Below are 23149 nucleotides of genomic sequence, written 5' to 3' on the forward strand. Positions count from 1 at the left end.
GGAAGGGCATCAGTCCACTTCATTCCTGTATCCAAACATATTTTCGCAATCCTATTTTTGATAGTACCATTGACTTGCTCAACAACACCTGATGCTTCTGGTCTGTAAGCACAGTGTAGCTTTTGTTTTATACCAAGTGCTTCACAAATCATCTGTAACAGTCTGTTTTCAAAATGTGTGCCGCAATCAGTTTAGACCGTCACCGGAAATCCATACCTAGGTATTATTTCTCTCAAGAGCAATTTTGCCACAGTAACTGAGTCATTATGACGAGTCGGGAATGTTTCCACCCATCTTGAAAACAGACAAATTATCACCAAGACATATCTTAATCTATTATGGGGTGGCATGTCAATGAAATCCATCTGTAACCTGGTAAAAGGACCCCCCTCCCATCCTATGGTTCCCAAGCTTACAACTGTTTTTCTGTTCGGATTGATCTGATGACAGATCAAGCATCTCTGGCAAAACGATTCTGCTATTATTCTGAATTTTAGGTTGAACCATGTTTGCCTAAACAACCTAATCATCGAATCCCTGCCTAAATGTCCTGGACCATGATACATTCGAGCCATGTCAGCAATCATGCAATTTGGCATTACTGGTCTGTCATCCTTGTAAACCCAAATCTCATCTTCTTCTCGCTGTCTGCAACCTGCTTTTAACCATGTGTCTTTTTCCTCATCATCTGCCTCATCTTGTAAATGTTTCACTCCTTGCCATGTCTCAACTACAGATTTTAGCATAAGTTAGTTCAAAACATGTTCATTGTCTTTTTCCCGATTAATGGTCATATTATTCTTTGCACAAACTTTTGCGATTTCATCAGCATATGCATTCCCCTTCGTCATTTAATCTTCTCCCTTTTTGTGTGCTGTACATTTTACTTCAAATGCAAAAACCACAGTTGATGGACAGAATGCAGAACAATGTCATACATTCACCCCAGTACAGAGATCTGGGCCCAAATCCATCGTTTTTTTGCACTCCACACCACCCCAGATCAGACATGGCCATATGCAAATCAGTCTGACCCTGTGCCTCATGGGAACAGTCCAGCCCGAACTGCCAAGCCATGCCTTCCCTGGACCGGAAACAAGCTTCCGAGGACCGGTTTCTGGCATTCTAGCCGTCTTCAGCCCGGAAACAAGCTTCCATCACCACCCCCTTTTGTACCGCTTTCATCCGTCCTCAAGCATGATCCATCAACAAAGTAAACAAAGTCTGACTCTGTTAACGGAACATCTTTAATGTCCTGCCTAGGTTTGGTACAATATTCTAAACCATCCAGGCATTCATGATCAATGTCATTTTCATTTCTAATTTCTGTCACAGTACCATCAGGTAACAATGTAGAAGGATTTAAATTCACACATCTCGCAATCGAAACGTTATCTGATCCCAGTATAACTTTTTCATATTTTGTCAATCTGTTACTTGGTAAATGTTGAGTTTTGCTTCTGGTGAGGAGAATCTCAACTGAATGGGGCACATATACTTTTACAGGAAACCCCATTATTATCCCTTCACTTTGTTCCAGACTTACACTTGTTGCAGCTACTGCTTTTAAGCAACCTGGTAATGCTTTTCCAACAGGATCAAGAACAGCTGAGAAGTAAGCTATTGGCTTTCTCCGTTTCCCATGCCTTTGAATCAAAACTGATAATGCACATCCTTCCCTTTCACTGCAATACAGCTCAAATTCCTTCTCATAGTCTGGCATTCCCAATGCTGGTGCTTCACACAAACTTATTTTGAACTGTTCAAAAGCTTCAAACTCAGTTTCTGTTAGGATAATCGGGTCTTTTATGTCTGCTTTTGTCAGTCTCTGCAACGGTTTTGCAATTACTGAAAATCCACTAATCCATTGACGACAATAACCTACCATTCCTAGAAACATTCTGACCTGTCTCTGTGTTTTTGGAGGTTGCATTGCTTGGATCATTTTTATTCTTTCAATTGTCACTTGTCTAATTCCTTTTGCAATCCTGTGACCAAGATATTTTACTTCTTGTTTGCAAAACTGTAATTTTGCAGGAGACACTTTATGTCCTTCATCTGCCAAATGATTCAAAAGAGTAATGGTATCTGTCACACAGTTATCTCGTGTTTTTGCAGCTACAAGAAGATCATCAATGTATTGCACCAATGTCGATTTTCCAGGCAAATCTAGATTTTCCAAGGATTTCTTTAGCAACTGATTAAAAATAGATGGACTTTCTGTATACCCTTGAGGGATACAACACCATGCTAGAATATGCTCTTGGAATCTGAACGCAAAAATTTGTTGGCTTTCTGGATGCAATGGAACAGTAAAGAATGCATTGCATAGGTCAATAACTGTATACCATTCTGCATCATGCGGAATCTGATATAAAATTACCGCTGGGTTTGGTACAACTGGGCAACATGGAACAACTATTTGATTAACCTTTCTCAGGTCTTGAACAATCCTGAAAGTTCCGTTCGGCTTTTTGATTCCCATAATCGGTGAATTACATGGACTGCTCTCAATTTCTTTTAAAACACCTTGTTTTATAAATTTTTCAATTACAGGAATTACTCCCTCAATTGTTTCAGCTTTCATTTTATACTGAGGAATGTTTGGAAAACGTGCTCCTTGTCTTACTGTAATTTGTACTGGGTCTACATGTTTCATCAAACATATTTCATCTCCAGATAAATCCCAAATTTTAGTATTGACTTTCTCTTTTAATTCTTCAGGTAAATCATTTTTGTCAAAAGCAGGAAATAATTTACTTTCTTATGCTTCAACCATTAACATTGTTAATTTATAAAGGCCATCTTCTTCTGGAGTTTGCAACTCAATACCATCCGGTGAGCAATATATTTAACAATTCATTTTACAAAGGATGTCCCTTCCTAACAAGTTTACAGGACTGCTATCACAGACTACAAATCTATGTTTATCTTTAAATTTACCAATTTCAACTTTAACTGGTTCTGTTAAATCTGGTTTAATCTGTTGATTTGCTACGCCAACTACTTGGATGGTGTCCCTAGAGAGAGGTAGGTTTTCTATCTCCACCGATCTAATAGTAGAACGGGTAGCACCTGTGTCCACTAGAAAAGTGATTTCTACATCATTCACTTTACCATTTACAAATGAACCAGACGGATCTACCTCAAGAGTGGCACAAAGCACACACTCTTCCTCCTCTCTCAGGCACCGTCATAAGTAATCCTCAGATTTGCTTCCATCATTTTCTTTCAACCAATATTGTTGAGAAACATTCGACACATTCACTCTTGGCGATCTGTTTACTTGTTCACCTCCGCAGATTCCTGTTTCTTTATTGTATCTCTGCACATTTACACAATTTGGAAGTGGCGGTTGTGGAATCTGACTCTGCTTATTCACTACCTGTCGCTGTAGCTGTTCCTGCTGATTTAACTCATTTAACTGTCGCTGTAGCTGTTGCTGCTGATTTCTCTCATTCTGCATCTGTGGATTTAATGATATATTTTTTAAATTTCTGGGCGGATTATTACACTCGCGCTTCCAGTGTCCAATTTCGCCGCAATTAAAACATGGCAGTTTCTGCTTTAATTCTTCAATATTACCCATTAATTTTGGCTTATTAAAATTACCCTTAAATTTCCCTTGGTTCTGGTGAACATTTTTATTTTCCAAAGTTGCAATTTGTTGTTCAGCCACTTTTACCTGTGCCCACATAGCTTTTTCTTTCAGCTTCTTTTGTTTAGCATCTATCTCATCACTGCAGTATTTTGCCTTTCTCAGAATGTCATCAACTGTGAGTGACTGCCAACCAACTATTCCTGACCTAATCATCTCACCAATTTCAGGTCTCAAGCCATAAACAAATCTGTATATAAAATGGCTCATATCCTTTTCACTCAGCTTCTCATAACCGCTGTACTGTTTAAATACTAGCAGTAATCTTTCATAGAATGAATGTACTGATTCTTTTGGCTCCTGATTTGTTCTGTCTATTTTAACCCAATCTACCTCTTTTGGGGGCATCTTATTTTTCAGCCACAAAATCACCTTATCATACAGATTTATAACATCAGGTGAAGGTGCTCCTGTTATTTTATCTTGAGCAGGTTCTTCTTTGGGCCAATCTATAGAAATTTTACATTCTGTCCAAAGATCTGAAGGAACAACAATGTCAAAGAATCCATCAAGATCAATCCACAGAATTTTTGAAACCTTAACAAATCTTTCTACCTGACGATACCATTCCACAGGTTTTTCTCTCAGTTGTGGAAAATCATTTGTAAACAGTAAAATGTCCTGTCTTGTCCATGGTACATGAACATACCCTCCGCCAGGTATTTCTCTCATAGGAAACTCAGTTGCTATTTCTCTTCTTTCTCTTTTGTCTTCCTCTCTTTTCTTTGTCCATTTCTTTCTCCGTTTGCTTAATTCACCTAATCTTTTTAAAAGCACTATTAATTCTTTTATATGAAATATCCTTCCTGTGGTGTTCATATTTTCAATATCTTTTTCAGAGAAATCCACTCTGTTATGTTTCTGCAAATTTGTCTGTCTACTCAAATCTATTTCTAATTCAGCAGCCATTTCTTCTAGCTGATAATACTTGGTTTTTGTTTTCCATTGTATACTTTTACAAATAAACAATAATTCATCATCCTGATATAGCTTTAAGCTGTCAGGTCCAATTGTACAAATAAAGAAAAGGGAAGGTACCCTGCCTAATATTTATAGAGGTCCTAGCTAGAGGATCCAAACGTGATAGGAGAAGGGGGGGTGGTTAGCCCAGAGGCTGACGCTGCACAGGACAAAAACCAGGTCAATCCAAACAGACTCAAAAACATATATTGAAAAAATACATATTTTTTATTTTTCTCTTTTTAAATATATTATTCGAAATTTTCAAAAGACAGACATGTATAAATTAAATAGTCAAAGTGATATTTTACGAAACACATAGCAAAGATTCTTTTCGGGATTAAGATCCGCCCAGTACTAACCACACTTCAAACAAACTACCACACTCATTCACGCAGGGGTTTTATTCTAGCTACGGTTGGAACATTCAACTTTCATTCATCCATTCATATAGTCCTGGCGTAGACAACAATAGATATTCAATAAGTTGCCTAAATCGGGGGGTTCATCCAGGCAGATGGTATTAATACGGGTCCTGGTGTAGTTAGGACAGATTGCCGTATTCCTGGGAAAACGTGCCGACGCGCGTTTCGGTGAGAGGCCTATGTGGCCACACCTTCGTCAGGGCCAGGGTAGTATGCTGGGCAGGGAACAGGAGTAAAATCAAGCTATAAGGTCTCAACTCGTGGTTCCTCTGGTAGGATTTACAAGGCGCCTTGCTCAACCAAGTGGCTCATATAGGTCGGGTAACCAGGGACAACGGATAGCCGGTCGCTGTTCGTCGTATTCTCTTCCGTGATGTTACTCTGTCAATTATTCTATCGTCTCTTCAAGAAAGTCCTGTTGGTCATCAGGTAGGGGGTTGATCCTGTCACTTTGCTGTCTATGACGACTTTTGCGATAGTAGGTAATCCTGCACGCACTAATACTGTGCCTTCAGTGCCGCGGGCAGAGTCAGAACAATTATGTCAGATATTTCTTAAAATAAACAAAGCCGGGCTTTTAAATTGGGATTCCACCGACTATGTTGGACTCATGACGGAATACCGCTCACTCGAGTTCCGTCATGAAGTCGGTCGTCGTCTTCCGATGGGGTTCCGCCGGCTGCCTCGGTCGGCCAACTGCGCGATACAGGACCGAGGCAGCCGGCGGAACCCCATCGGAAGACGACGACCGACTTCATGACGGAACTCGAGTGAGCGGTATTCCGTCATGAGTCCAACATAGTCGGTGGAATCCCAATTTAAAAGCCCGGCTTTGTTTATTTTAAGAAATATCTGACATAATTGTTCTGACTCTGCCCGCGGCACTGAAGGCACAGTATTAGTGCGTGCAGGATTACCTACTATCGCAAAAGTCGTCATAGACAGCAAAGTGACAGGATCAACCCCCTACCTGATGACCAACAGGACTTTCTTGAAGAGACGATAGAATAATTGACAGAGTAACATCACGGAAGAGAATACGACGAACAGCGACCGGCTATCCGTTGTCCCTGGTTACCCGACCTATATGAGCCACTTGGTTGAGCAAGGCGCCTTGTAAATCCTACCAGAGGAACCACGAGTTGAGACCTTATAGCTTGATTTTACTCCTGTTCCCTGCCCAGCATACTACCCTGGCCCTGACGAAGGTGTGGCCACATAGGCCTCTCACCGAAACGCGCGTCGGCACGTTTTCCCAGGAATACGGCAATCTGTCCTAACTACACCAGGACCCGTATTAATACCATCTGCCTGGATGAACCCCCCGATTTAGGCAACTTATTGAATATCTATTGTTGTCTACGCCAGGACTATATGAATGGATGAATGAAAGTTGAATGTTCCAACCGTAGCTAGAATAAAACCCCTGCGTGAATGAGTCTGGTAGTTTGTTTGAAGTGTGGTTAGTACTGGGCGGATCTTAATCCCGAAAAGAATCTTTGCTATGTGTTTCGTAAAATATCACTTTGACTATTTAATTTATACATGTCTGTCTTTTGAAAATTTCGAATAATATATTTAAAAAGAGAAAAATAAAAAATATGTATTTTTTCAATATATGTTTTTGAGTCTGTTTGGATTGACCTGGTTTTTGTCCTGTGCAGCTTCAGCCTCTGGGCTAACCACCCCCCCCTTCTCCTATCACGTTTGGATCCTCTAGCTAGGACCTCTATAAATATCAGGCAGGGTACCTTCCCTTTTCTTTATACAGTTGTTCTCCCCCCCTTGGCCTGCCTATATCACTAAGAAACCCTACGGGGAGCCCCCTTCTTTTTTTTTTTTTTTTTTTGTTTTTTCCAATTGTACCAATAATCAATTCCTCTAAATCCGCTTTCAACTTTGCAACATCAAGTAATTTAAATTCTGGGGCTGTGGTGTCTGTGTTAAATCTATTTTATTTATGCTCTTTTCTGGAGTTCCAGATTCAGATCCGGCAACAGATGGAGTTTGACCATTTGAAAAACTTTGATTAAAAGTTAAGTCTGGCATCTTTTTCTCTCAGTGAATTTCTGTTAAATCTGAATAAAGTTTTTCAGCTACTTTCTGAGTTTCCACATTTAATGGAACAGTCAGAGCTGAATGTCTAAATTCTCTTTGATCAAAAACTGGAAGAACAGGTCCAATTGTTACTGGTACCGTCACCGCTTCCATGCCTTTAGTTAACTGCTGTATTAATTCTTCTTTTGATCGGATGTATTCTGCATTTGGTATATCCCCACATCCATCAGTTCTCATTACATTTCTTGGGATCTCATTTCTCTGAACTGGAGTTTCAGCATAATTTCTACTTTCTCCAGATGTAGTAGAATTAGTTCTTGTTTCTACTCTCTCAGGAAATTTTGCATTATTCTGATTTAATCTAAATGGAGTTTCATCATTTTCCCTAGGAGGAGCACTTGGAGAAGTTCCTGAAGGAATTCTTGGGGTAGACCATGAGCAAACTGGTTAATAAGGTGGCGGTTTCCGTTTTGTTAAATACATTTCTTCTAAAACTGAGTTTTCTAATTCACTATCCTCTCCAATATTATTTTTCTTTGCAGGACTCTTTTGACTTGTTTCCTCACTAAATCTTGCTGGGTACAAACCATTACACATATCTGCACGTCTCCAACGACGCATTCTATCGTCATGAGTTTCTCTGATAATGTTCATTCTAGTGCCTCTTGATGCACCTCTGTTCTCTCGTTGTGAATCAAACATCTCATCCTCCCATTCAGCTAAATCCTCAAATTGAGTAGGTCTAGGTTTTGGTACAAGAGCCATCATTTTTTCTCTCAAGTTTTTCAATATCCTAATGTTAAATGACCCATCTTCCGGCCATGCCAATACACCATCGTTTTTGGTATATTCCATCCAATTCTCCATCCAAAGGCAAGTATGATAACCAAATTCACCTTCCAAATAGGCTGCAGGTGTTTTGTACTTATGAAGTAATCTTCCACCTCGCGTTTCAATTTTCTTATCATTTTAAAATATATTTTTCAATTTCTGAAACCATAAAAGCTTCTTTTCCTCTTTCATGTAATAATAATCCATGTTTTAAAATAATTACGCTTACTACGAAAAGATCGTAAATATTTCCTTGTTGTTCCGCTACTCTAGCCAATCCGTGCGCGAAACTCACCAACAAGCCAATCAGGTTAAGCCACGTCACTATTCTGCTCAACCAACAGAATTACTGTATTTCTGGATAAGCCAATCAGCTACAAGCCTGCCTAGTCATATGAACCAATCGGTGCGCAAATACTGTGACGTATGTTAACCAATCACAGCGCGAACCCTGTGATGTATACTGCCGCTGCAGCTTCTGTGTGTCTCACTCCACAAGCTGACCCCTCCTTTACAAAATATTTTCACAGCGCCATTTTTTAACAAAACTTTCAACGGAATTCAGTTAGTAACTTCACAAAAAGAACTCATTTGTCTGTTTCGCTAAAATAAAGTGATAGCTTTTCAATCATTCAAGTATTCTTTCACATGAAATAGAAGACGCTATTTTCACAGAATATTTCAAGCGCAATCATACCAAAGAATCCCTAACCATTTATACATGAAATTTTGGTAGGACTTTAACCCGCCAATAAAAATCCTCACTTGCCAGTAAGAATAGACGACACTTCCTTACCCTTCACTCAAGCTTGGATAAATTCTACTACTCTTTTCACAGTGAGTTTTAAAACAGGACAGATGTCCCTGTACTCAAAAGCTGCAATTTCATAGACAATCCTCACTATACATTCTAACTTACATACCTATGATCCCTAAACTTGTGTTGTACGTTCACAACACTTGTGATATATGACAATACCACTATTTAAAACAGAACAAATGCACTGTGTAACTTCACTTGTCACACTACTCTGGCCGGCAAAAATAGGAATTTTCACACTGCTGGAAAAGACCTCTCGACTACATGTAACAACTGAAAAAACTTAACAAGTTTTAGACATGTATCCTATGTATTTATCATGTAACATGTCAGTTACCATAGTAACCGTAACTCTGCTACCAAGTAATTGAACCAGCGCTCCTAATGAAAAACTGTCTCGCAAACGCTACTTATCTCCACAATACTCACCATTGATCATGAATCACTACCAAGGCCCATAAACTAACGAGACAATTTTTGAGCACCTGAATCATGTGACCTAATTATTCAGAACTATTCATAAACTATTTACATTAATATATACAACTGCAGTTTATCATTTCTTACCATGGTTTTATAACATATGACATTTAATTAAGTCACTAAGGCGCATGGATCTAATAATGATAACTAGACCATGAATAAACAAGACCAGCTTGTCACTTCAAAAATCCAATTTATTAGCTTTAATATTTAAATGAAAGAACATTTTTGCACTGAATGCATTAGCCCCACTAAGAACAGCCAGAACCAAAACCATATCTGAGAAATGGTATACTCCCAACCTAAAAAGCCTAAAAAAAATCTGCCAAATAAAGGAACATCTATGGAGAAAGTCCAAAGACAGTGAAACCAGATTAAACTACGTCAACGCTCGGAAACAATACATTCGTGCCATAAAACAAGCAAAAAAGGACTACTTCACACAACGAATACAGGATAACTGCAACTCAACAAAAGAGTTATTCAAAATAGTCAAAGAACTAGGCAAACCCCCCAGTACGTCACAAACTCTAACCCCCTCCACAGAGGCCTGTGAACGTATTAGCACTTTCTTTTCGGACAAAATCAAAAAGATTTACTCCTCCTTCATCCCTCAAAACACTAATTTGTTTAACTTTTCCTTCACAAATGTCCCCCCATCAGAATCCCGTACAGACCTCCTAAACTCCTCAGACCTAGACACCGGGCCCAATCTCACCAGCTTCGAATTATTTTCAACCGAAGAGGTCCTGGCAGTACTGAACACAATTAAATCTGGATCCCCTTCAGATCCCTGCCCCCATTTTGTGTTTTCAAAAATTATATCCGCGCTTTGTCCCCTCATCACCCAACTGTTCAATAAATCACTAACCACAGCCACCTTCCCACAAGCCTGGAAGCACGCCTCTGTCACTCCCTTACTAAAGAAAGCTGGAACCGACATCTTAAATCCCGAAAACTATAGACCAATATCACAGCTCCCTTTTCTCTCAAAAGCCCTGGAGAAACTGGTCAACATACAGCTGACTAAATACCTAGAGACCAACTCCCTCCTAGACCCGTCCCAAACAGGGTTTAGAGCCAATAACAGTACCGAAGCAACGTTGCTGGCAGTGTCGGACGGTATCAGATCCACCGCCGACCAGGGTGGGGCGGTGGCGCTGATATTGCTCGACCTGTCAGCGGCGTTTGATACGGTCTCCCACGAACACCTGCTTCATATACTTCGAAGCAAGGGAGTACAGTCCAAAGCCTTGGGCTGGCTCCACTCCTTCTTATCCAACCGTACCCAAGCTGTACACATGGGACAGTATCACTCTAAACCAAGCACCATCGGCTGTGGGGTACCACAGGGTGCCTCTTTGAGCCCCACCCTCTTCAATGTCTATGTTTCATCTTTAGCCGACATTGGGAGGAAGTGGGGCATTGGAGTCTGCTCATACGCTGACGACACACAGCTGGTGGTGACTATGGATGAAGGCCCTGAGGTCATCAAATCCAAACTACACAACTGTCTAGGAGAAATGGCCCACTGGATGCACAAGCATTCCCTGAAGCTGAATGCCGGGAAATCAGAGATCCTACTATTTGGGGGAGCAAAACATGTATGGGATGCCACATGGTGGCCCCCTTCACTGGGAACGGCCCCCTCTCCCAGTCAACAGGCCAGGAACCTGGGAATCATTATGGACGATACTCTTTCCATGAAAGATCATGTCAGATCACTCTGCGGGAAAAGTTTTGCCATACTCAAACTCCTTGCTAAAATATTCCCTTGGCTACCCTTGGACTGCAGACGGTCCGTTACGCAGGCACTACTGGTCAGTCGCCTGGATTATGGTAATGCACTTTTCAATGGGATGAACGACCATCTATTCTCACGTCTGCAGATTGTGCAAAACCAGGCGGCTAAACTTATTCTTAACAAAAGTAAGCGCGACTCAGCATCAGAGTGCCTAAATAAACTCCACTGGCTCCCAATGCGTCAGAGGGCTGCCTTCAAGCTACTCAGTCATGCTCACAAGACCCTACATGGAACTGGCCCTTCGATACTGCAAGGAAGGATCGAATTTTACAAACCTAACAGAAATCTGCGATCTTGCCAATCTGCATTGGCAAAGCCTAAACGCATCCATAAGGTCAGAACAGGTGGACGTTCCTTTTCCCACCTAGCAGCCAAGAGATGGAACGAGCTCCCCCCCAAGCTAAGACACACCTCCAACTATCTTCAGTTCAGAAGGAATCTCAAAACGTATCTCTATACTAAACCATAAATCCCAGCTGTCACCCTAGCAGCTTCTCTGGCTCTTAGCGCCGTGATATCCTTCGGGATGATTGATGCGCTCTATAAAAACCACAAAATAAATAAATAAATAAAATTTTTAATCAAGAATCATTATTTTATTAGCAAAGAGAAGCATAATTTTAAGGAAATGATTTATTAGACTGACATCCCAAAGGTAAATCAATTAGCATGAATTAAAGCAAAATAAAGTTTCCATTCTCTAAACTATTTCCCTGTCTATCTTTGCTACACCTGTAAAGGAAAATATCAATTAAAATCAGCTGTCCTTACGTGCGCAAAAAGTCCAACAGCACGTCAAACCCCCTCCTGCCCGTAGGGCTAGATTTTATACCTTTCTAACTAGCTAATCTTCTCAAAAATGTTCATTTTCTTTGCCATTCAGAGTTCCCATTGGCTGACTGATGTCAGACCATTTCATGTCATCACCATTTTCAAACCAAGAACGGGCTCTTCTTTAGCCCTATTGTTCGTGTCATTTTGCTTCCTCGAAAATGTATCAGAATAAGTTCATTCGAGTTACAATTCATAACTTCCTTGCTTTGGCAATCCTGCCGCTTCCTGTCCTTGGAACTTTCACTTCAGGAGCACGTTCAGCACAACTTATTAAACACTGCATTTTTTCTGACAAACTTGTCAATGTGGTAAAAGTTTCCACTTATAAGCAAGGCTCCTTTCTGGACAGGATTCGATACGCCATCTTTGTAGGCCTAAGGCCTCTCTCCGAAACTATTATTTAAAAAAACACAAGACAATAATTAATTAGGGAATTGAGACCCATTCTGTTACCCTCCCCTTTGCTAAATATTTAACTCATTAATTTATGTTACCTAGCTGAGCACATAAAGCAGCATATATATCAACCTTCTTCTTTTAGGCCATAAGGATTCTCCACAAGCTTTTTGCCACAGATAAGACATAACATTACATAATCATACGAATATAGCACATGCCATTAATAAAACAGCTGCATTTAATACTGACAAAGACAATAGACAAGGTTAGTTTATTATTTTCTACACACTTGCAAATGCAACATAGAAGCACATTAGTCCTGCGTGTAATGTTTGCAATTTTAAACTAAGTTGGTTAATAAATTCAACACATGCTTATTAATACTATTACATTTGTTATGGAAGTTTAACTTTGTGAGTTTGAACAAAATTTCATTCAACATCTCGCTCCATCATATCACTTTGCGTTTGGAGCATTCGCCGACCCTGGAGACGGCTGCTACTGTATTATTTCGAGGATAATTGTGGGCAATAATAAGATCAAAAAGATTGATACCAAATCAAAAAAAGATGCTTTGACACAGGCAGGCTTGGTCATTCGCATATTCGGAAGCACTAACTCGCATTAGCTCTCTGCATATTACTAGGATAGAGAATTTCTTAACGCTGTCACGATTGCTTGGGCCTTACTTTTGCAATTAACTCAGGCTTTTCTAATATTTTGTACTGAATAATTTATGTTTTGCTTCAAATTATGTCTTTTTATAAAAAAAAAGCCTCGGGTCATGTTTGTACCCCACCAATACCAAATGCATTACATTAAAATATAATAAATAATGCTATTTGCATATTCAGAAATTAAAAAACATTTTTTTTCACAAAGAAGAATACTGGATGGTCTGAAAGAAAGTAGGTTGCCTAGTTTTGCGTGGTCATTATTCATAATATATTTCAAATGTCTACTACTCAGTTTGCCCTTAGTGCATGTTATCACCCTTTTAATACAGCACCACACTGAGAACAGTTTCATAATAAATAACCCAAATTGAAGGTGATTCGGAATGTCCAAAGGTACTGACAAATACGATTGAAAAATGGTAACTTTGTTAAACATGTCCCAAAATATTAACCCCTGGCAAACTACAAATAGGCTGGCAAACATGAAAGTAAAGGGCATTCGAAGATCCTATGTGGAAGGCAAGGTTTAACGTTGCCGTGTGACTGTAATGGGTAATTTGAATGACACTGGTGGTATTTTGCACACTGCATTTAGTTAGAGATTGTGTGAAGAGTTTGGTCGCAAAGTGCCCAGCTTGTGTGTGATTAAATAGTTCACAGTGTTTGTGTGAGGTAAAACAATGCACATAACAAATGTGTGATTATTACATGAGGTGTGGTATGTGCTCTTAAAAAATATACATTTTGTGTGGTCAATTAGTGCACAGTTTATGTATTGACAGAATTCATGTTGCATATCATAGAATACACATTGTGGTAGTTACATAAAATTTTACAGTTGTGGTTAAATGGTGGGTGAATTACTTAAATAGGTTAACTGTTTGGTTACAGTGTAAACTGCTTTGATTGTTAGTGAGAGCAAGCATTGTGCTTGTGTGAAAAAAGTGCACATTGTTCTTGATTTACAGCATGCACTGTGTATATCATTACAGAGTATACTTTGTGTGTGTTGGTTTGCGTGTGTGTGTTTGTCTGCTACAGAGTGTGCTGTATGTGTGTTCAAAGGGTGCACATCGCCAGCACCCTAGTCCTAGCAAGTTATACTGGCACACACTGTACGTCGGGATCACCAAGCAACTCACTAGAAGACTACAAACCATTCAGAACTCTGCAGCCAGGCCCATCCTCAACCTCCCACATAGAACTCATATTGCACCACACCTCAGGGAGATTCACTGGCTCCCAATAGACAAATATGAGTATTTTTAATTGATCACACACACATTCAAGGCAAACACAACTTAAGGGCCCATTAGGATGTCAGGCGGATCGCCACAGCCATGCGGGCGGTGGCGATCCGCCCGACATCCTTGCCAAAAGGGTTTATATGGTGGCGGTGTCTGCTAGACACAGCCATCCATAATAGGATGCAGGCGGGAGGGTGCCTTTCCGTGGTGGTCCGGTCTTTCAGTATGGGGGCCCGTTGCGGGCCGCCAGGGTGACGGGGGTGGGGAGGCACATGTGGGGTACCTATGGTACCCCCTACATGTGCATTCACAACATGTCAGGCACTGCGTGGTGTCTGCCATGTTGTGCATGCACATGCAAGACATGCATTTTTAGCATTGTGGCGGGTGGTGCTGAGAGCACCGCCCGCCACAATATTAAAAATGCAGGATGCGCCCGCCACTGTGGTGGGCGCATCCTAATACCCCCCACGGGACCCCCACCCTTATGGCAGGCGGTCCCGTCATCCTAATGGCCCCCTTAGTCCCCACCTATCTGAACAGTTGCTTCTCCTTCCACCAACCACCCAGACACCTCCAACCACAGGTCCCCTACACACAAATATTCCCCACATACACAGAACCTGATCAGGAGGACGGGTTCTTTCTTACATCACTCTTGAAGCAGGGAATGACCTCCTACTCCACATTAGAATGTCCTCCTCTTTTCTTGAATTCCACGGAAATTAAAGACCGGGCTTTTCATTTAACCAACCTACCATAGGAAGGGCCAAACACACACTCAGTGTCAGGCTCCTCTGATGGGTGACAATATGCTTTACAAATTACCATAACATAAAATAACATTACTCCAAGCAGAACACTTTTCTGTTAACCACCAAACTTATGATGACTATTACTGTGAACAATCTGCATATAATTGGTTAGTCAAAGGAGTATCTATTAAGGTTATCATATGACAATGCTAAGGACAAAAACTCATATAGAAAGTGAAAAAAAAATCCAAGTATGTCCAATCAGAAAGTAAAGGACCCAGCTTAAAACAAAAGTTTTCAATACAAATTTGCTTCAGTACACAGTACTAAACCTTTAAGCTATTGTAGTTTAAGATGTCAACTCACCTATAGAAAAAAACTGCTTTATGAGATCATCTGAATCAAATAAAAGGTATGGTGTCTCTATCTATATTGTTCCCATATTGCACATATTTTTAAGTATGAAACCATTTTGTCTCACAACCTCTTAGTGTCCGAATCCCGTCACCTTCTCTCCTATCAAATTTCATATGTTGAATCCTCAATAGTCTTATATTGGAGCTTACCTTAGTGTATCTATTATGACAGGCCATTATCTCTACTTCATATATTCAGTCAAGGGATTAATGTGGGCAATTGTTTGAATAAATAATCAGGATAAATTAATGAAAAAAATAGATCATTCATACCTTGACATATTGGGTATGTAAATGGCTGGGTCAACAACATTTCTTTGTCTTTGTTTGAGTGCTCAAATATAAATACTAATAAGAATTTCAAAGAGTATCAGTTAGATAAATGCTAAATGGATGAATGTTTTGCTCCTACTTTAAATATTGGGTACGTAAAATCCTTGTTCGATAATAAATCTTTTGTCTTTCTTTGGGTGCTTTACTTTAATTGTGAACAAGATTTAGAAACAGTAGTAGTTAGGTCAATGTAAATTTGGTATGGTGATTGAATTATATGGACATTAGTAAGTGTTTTATCACAGTGGCGGCTGCATTCTGCATTTATAACATTGTGGCGGGCGGTGCTCTCTGCACCGCCCGCCACAATGCCATAAATGCATGTATGCATTTGCATACACAATGCGACAGGCACCGCGCGGTGCCTACCGCATTGTATATGCAAATGCAGGGGGGTACCTGTGGTACCCCCCTTGTGCACCCCCCACCCCTCCTTCACTTTGGGTACCCGCAGGGGGCCCCCAAAGTGAAGACCGCATGCCTTTCCGTGGCGGCATCGCCGCCACGGAAAGGCACCTGCCCAGACCAATCGTAATATGGCTGGCGGTGTCTAATAGACAACGCCACCATATTATTCCTTTTCCGCCCCGGCCGCAAGGCGACCGGGGCGGCAAGACCGTCCGCCGAGGTCCTCCCCAACATACTATTATGGCGGGGGGAAACGAGCGTGGATGTCGGGCGGATTGCCCCTGCCAGGCTGGCGGTGGCTACCACCAGCCTGGCGGGGTCAATCTGCACAACATCATAATGGGGCCCTTAGTGTTAGTAAGTTCTTAGACATGTCTGTCAGTGGTGGTGCTGAAGGGTTTGCTATTATATTTGCTGTAAATCCAGAGTTTGTGGCAGCATTGGAGGCGACACTGGTTGACTGTATAGGAATACATGGTAGGGCTTCACTAAATCAATGGACATCTGGTTCTTGTTTCTTCTCCTGGGTAACAGTGTATCATCACCATTCATGTTCTCTTCATTCCTAGTACTGGCACAGGCTTTCAGTAGACAGAGCAGAATTATACCTTTTCTCCCAATCCTTCACGCACAAGTTCTCAGACCTTCGGTAACCAGTCAAGTATAGAAGATAATGATGGGGCAATGTCAGCCTTGACAGGTTTTGTTGGGTAAGCTGCAAATCCTATAACAGCCCAAAATGTGATTGCTCATCTGGATTCTCACCTTCTGGAAGACGTGATACATGGTTCAACAAAACATGTCTTAGCATATCACTTGAAGGTATTTGTGCACTAGGTAGGTTAATTTTTAGCCATGATGCACCATTACTTAAAACCTTCGCTTTGAAGGCTTGTTTAAGCATGCTGCTGGCTCTCTCAAAGACGCCGTTTGAACTAGAGCTAAAGGAATGGGAGAATTGGAGACTTGCTAATACATCAGGGACCGCCTATACTTAATACTTAGTTGCACTTCTACAGGAAGCAGCATGGCAGGGAAGCATGTTTGTTTGATAATTGGACTACTAAGAGTATTTCCGAGTTTATCTTAGTATGTGATCCAGTTATAACTGCTACTTTGCATATCACCACCTGCAAAACCGATGTTGTAGCCTGATCATCAGCAAAAGTTTCTTGAAATTGGATTTCTTAACTGGTGGGCCAGTATGTGCTGACCGTTAACTGGTATGCAGACAGAATATTGAGTTGGAAATGTCGGCCCATACAAATATTGATTTGGAAATATTGTGACACAGAAAAATCAACAGCAAGAATATCAAGGTCAAGAATATCGAATATAAGGTAAGAAATATTGTTTTCAAAAATATAGAAGTCATTTATATCGTTTGCAAAAATATAGTTGTTTAAAATATCAATTTTCTAATTAGTGTTATGTATTTTAGTTCATATTTTAAATGAATGTGACGTATGAGTTTTTGTATAAGAATTGTTTATGTTTTGGGGGTTGCTAGGTGGCGCTTAACCAAGATGGCCACGCGCAAGTGAGGCTCCTGCCCTGCCCAGCAGGATATCATCATTCAACACCATCCTGAGGCGTATTTGGCAAGTCTATTGTTCGCCAAAAGAAGCATGAAGTCGTGAGGATCCTGCTGCTACAATTCTTTTGCCCCTTGATTGCAACCGCGGACGCCTCGCTGATGGAGGCTCCTAGCCACAACCTGCCACTGGAACTTGTGGAACCCCCTGGCCTGGATGCAGTGAATACATGAGGCCGGGGATCTGGGGCCCAGGACAACGGGCGGCCGGAGCTTTCTACAGCATAGTGACAGATGCCCAGCCGGCGGAGCGCTTCACCTCCTGGGCAAGGCCTGACACTGACAGCGGCGGTAAGGAGAACGAGCTGAAGATGGCCTGATATTCGACGGGGCGCTGCTAGAAGCGTGTAGACTTTGGCGCGAGTGAACTTCCCCTCCCTCCCCCCTTTTCAACAGGAGGTGGCGCGGCGGCCGCAAAAGCACGCATTCCCCCGAGGCTGCTGATATTATTTGCCCCAAGGAGCATGAACACCGCCGATGGGCGGGAGCCACATGAGGAACGCTGATGAGCTTTGGCGCCTCTGGGACTTCCGGCAGTGAATGGATAGTGGCTGAGGCTTAACACCAGAGTACCGGTGCGGAGCTAGACACCTCGTAAGTACCCTGCAATGGTGGCGCGAACACTGGGGTGTGAGGCGAACCTTTATGGTGGGGTGAGCTGGAAGCAAAGATTGCAGGGGCGCTAAAAGACAACGCCGGCTACCGACGGCCCGCGGCTGCCATTTTGCACCCATCCACACAACTGAGGGCCCGGTCTTGCTGGAGGTAGCTGCTCACCCCGCCTGTAGTGCTCCTGACGTGCTAGCATCGCGCCTTGTTTGAGTCTGTGTACATTTTGGCGCAAAACATCATGCTGCACCACCTTGTCCGCCACCATTGGATAACTTTCTGGTGGCGGGGGGGCGCACTGGGTTTACCCCCTGCAGACGCTGGACCTGGACGGGCATTCCTAATGGCGCATCAGTTTTTATGCTAGTGGCCTGGGGACCCTCCTTCCCGCGCGTGTATCTGCGCTCTCCACTGGCTGCCGCTGGATGCCACTGCCCGGTCCCCAAGCCAGTCTAACGCAGCGGATTCGGGGGGGCCCAACCCGCTGAAACCTACCTCTACACAGCACCAGAAGCGACAAGGTGAGCTGCCCTGACCCACGCCGGCGAGTACTGCTTCGCTCAGGCCTGGTATCCTGAGCCATATCCTACATCTCGTCACCGCTATGACGTTTGCCCTGAACTGATTCAAACCTGCTACAATATGGGGCACACCGAAGCCAGGCAATCCAAAATCCCCTTTGAGTCCCGCAAGGACCCCAGGTCCCAGTCGGTGGAGCACACCGAGACCCCAACTGATGTACCACCTGCGGAAGAATGGAAATCACTATTGCTGGGTATGAAACAAAGCCTAACATCGATTGATTCCAAAATAGATGCGTTAAATATGCGGATTGGCACTGTAGTTGCTAAATTGGGACAACATGACACCCGCATAAAAGAAGCAGAGAGTAGGATTTCGTACCTGGAGGATAATGCTGCGAAAAACAGTCGCCACGTCACGCAAATGGACAAGCTGCTAAAGGTGATAGCGGACAAAAATGAGGACCTCGAAGCTCGGTCCCGAAGAAATAACGTGCGCATCCTAGGCCTGGCGGAATCAACCAACACGGGCCGCATGGAAGACTTGTCAAGAAGCTGGGTGTGGACCTCTTAGGGTGAGACTAGTTTTCGGCGCACCTTACAGTGGAGCGTGCGCATAGATCCTTTGCAGCTCGCCCCCCACCGGGAGCACCACCCAGACCCATTATAGCACGCTTCCTAAACTATCGGGACCGCGATGCTGTGTTCTGTCTAGCCCGTGAAAAAAGACAAGTAACTTACGAAAACACGACACCAGCGTTCTTTCCCGATTTTACACCAGCAGTACAGGAGACGAGATGCAAATTTGCTACAGTTAAAAAGAAACTCCAGGAGCAGGAAATCCCCTACGTCATGCTCTATCCTGCCAAACTAAAGATAACACACCATGGGAAGCAGTATTTCTTTAACACCCCGCAGCAGGTGGAGGACTACATCAAGCGGCATAAAAGAGCATCCTCCAGAGAAGAAGAGGCCCGAAAGCGCTCAAGATCGCACTCTCCGCTCTCCCAGCAAGACTGACACACGATGGAAAGGGAGTCCGCGACGAGACAACCTGCACTCTATACACGGAATGGTGAACTGATCTCCACTGGTGATGTATAAGAATGACTGGACATGTTTAAATATGCAAGCACTCCCTGCTCGGCTACCCGCCTCCGTCCCATGTATGACTGCACTGCTACTCAACAGAGGCATTTGTGGGTGAAAGTAAGGAGGTGATTGGGCGGGTCGAGTGCCCGTAGCGGTTCATCCCCCTAAAGGTCGAACCCTTTATCTCCATTCCCTGTTGGGAGTGATCTTTCTGTTTCCTGCTATAAAGCTTTCTTTGATGGGTGGGGACTTCATACACAGCAAGTTGGGAACGCCGGTGTGGGTGGGAGGACACTGTCCTACTACATACATATTGTTATACGCCGAAGGGAGAATAGTACTTTCTCAATGTGTGATATATGGCATACACTGTTATGGGTTCCATAGGTGAGCCACAGACGATTCGAACCATTAAGGTGATGTCAAGGAATCTTAGGGGCCTTAATGACCCTAGGAAGCGCAGATAGATATTGGGATACCTTGACAGACATGGGATAGTCGTTGCCCTCCTACAGGAGACGCATTTGGCACCCAGCAACACCTCGCACTTTGCATCTAGATGGGCCTTGGGTCGAACCTTCTCGTCCTATTCTAGTTATTCTAGGGGCGTCAGAATCTTGGTTATACGATGGGTGGCTTTCGTACCAAAAGGAATGGACTCAGACGCAGATGGCAGATTCTGCTTCTTATGGGGGCGCCTGCATTCTCACGAGGTGCTCTTTGCTAACTACTATGGCCCTAATATCGATAGTCCTAATGCTCTACTCTTGTTGTGGGGGAAGAATCAGACGCTGGGCATCACCTAAGTCATCCTGGGTGGCGATTTTAATACCGCGCTGCGACCACAGATAGACCGGTCCCAAACTCTCCCAGACCATTACACGACCACACAGAGGACACTGTGCGATATAGTAGATAGTAATGGTCTGATAGACGCTTGGAGATATGCGCACCCCACACTCAACTATCCATTCATCTTGGGCCCGGCTGGATTATATCTATATCGGCGGGGATGGCACATTGGTTGACCCATGCGACCCACTTGGCCCGCACGTTTTCGGACCACTCCCCAGTCACCATAGAACTCCGAATTCCCCTAGACTACTCCCCATATCTGGGCTGGCGGCTTAATCCCTTTCACCTCAGTGACGCTGTGTTTAAGGCAGAATTGGAGCAGGACATTTAGGACTTCTTTGACCGCAACTTTACATCCGTATCTAGCATCACAACAGTGTGGGAGGCCTTTAAAGTTACGGTAAGGGGCTGGTGCACAGCCAAGTGAGGTGGAATTCTCAAGTCTCTGCGGAACGACCTCCACAAGCTATCAATTGAATTGCGCGAGATGGAGGGTACCCTCAACCATAGCCCGAGCGACAGTGCGACCAAGGCCCTCATGTGCGACAAACTGACTGAATATGAAATAGTTGCGGATAGGGAATGCAGCTTTCAAGGGAAACCACACACAGCACGCATCTATGTGGAGGGGGACCGCCCGGGGATTGCGCTGGCAAACGCAATCAAACCCCCTAAATTTGCCAACTACGTCACTGAAATGCAAGACACTCAGGGGAACACGTACAGGAATCTCCCGGACCAACTTCGCATTTTTCAAGAGCACTATAGCACACTTTACTCCTCACACAGAGGAGAGCCACTAGACCTGACCGCTTATTTTGAGAATGTAGCACTTGCTTGGTTGGGAGACACCCAGCAAAAGTTCCTCAACTTAGAGCTGGAACTGGATGAGATCACGGAGGCTATCATGATGATGAAGTCTGGCAAGGCCCCGGGTTCTGACAGCCTCCCGATAGAACTTTACAAAACCTTTGCTCCTCTACTGGCCCCCATATTGAAAAAAGTTTTTTATGCAGCACTGGAAGAGGGATGCCTCCCCAGCACTATGCACAAGGCTCTTATAACTTCCCTGCTTAAACCTGGTAAATCCCCCACGCAGTGCGACTCCTACCGCCCCTTATCGCTGTTAAACTGCGATACTAAAATATTGGCCAAGGTACTGGCGACGCGCCTTAATCTATTGATCGAGCGCCTGGTCCAACCGGACCAAGCTGGATTTGTCCCAAATCGAGCAACTTCACACAATTTGCGCACTCTGCATGCGGTAGTGCAGGATATTGACCCAAATTGTGAGGCGGTGGCAGTATTCCTGGATGCCACAAAGGCCTTTGATTCGCTAGAGTGGGACTACTTGTTGGGCACGTTGGAACACATGGGGATGCCTTTCAGCTTTCTAGATTGGGTACGGCTGTTATATTGTCAACCAACAGCGACGGTGCTATTGAATGGTTCTAAGTCTGCCCCATTTAATATATACAGGGGTACGCGTCAGGGATGCCCCATATCCCCCATCCTTTTTGCAATAGCTATTGAACCCCTGGCTGCGAAACTCCGACAACGTCATAATCATCGTGCCCTCATTTACCCTGCCCGCCAGCTGCTCATCTCTCTTTACACGGATGATATGACGCTATATATTAAGAAACCCCAGGATAATCTTAATCCAGTGCTACGCGAGATCACGAAATTTGGGGCTACCGCCGGTGTGCAGAATAATTGGGCTAAGTCCGCAATATTCCCACTGACGGCAAAACTTAGCCACACCAGCTGGACTATCCCCTTGTGTGGGAACTTGACGAATTGAAATACCTGGGCATACGGTTTACTAGGCAGAAAGATACCCTGATGAGAGCCAACTAGGGGACGGCAATGGATAAAATCACCAACAGTACCACCAAATGTTTACACCTGCCACTCTCAATGGCTGGCCGGATTGCACTCATTAAGATGGTGCTGCTGCCGAAGTTATTGTACCTTTTTATCAACATCCCGTATCACCCAGGGAGTTTCTTCTCCCGCACACTGAAGACCCAATTGATGAGACTCATATGGGGGGTAAGCAGGCGCGACTCAGCCTTAGCATACTTATGCTGCCATACCATCAAGGTGGATTTGAAGTGCCCAACTTTGAACGTTATTATGATTGCGCACAGGCCCATTTCGCGTAGTATTGGTTCCACCCGCCACCATACATGGCACATTTAGCGGTGGAAGATGGATACATGACCCCAGTGGTCAAGTCTGGCTATATACATACACAGGTGGATGCCAGGGAGCAGAATCCATCCACTGTAGATTGTACGGCTGCAGCTTGGAGCTGTATAGCTCATGCCATGGACAGCCCACTCCTATACTCGCCCAAGATGTCAT

The sequence above is a fragment of the Lissotriton vulgaris genome, chromosome 4_1 (genome assembly GCF_964263255.1).
Source record: "Lissotriton vulgaris chromosome 4_1, aLisVul1.2, whole genome shotgun sequence".
Classification (NCBI taxonomy): domain Eukaryota; kingdom Metazoa; phylum Chordata; class Amphibia; order Caudata; family Salamandridae; genus Lissotriton; species Lissotriton vulgaris.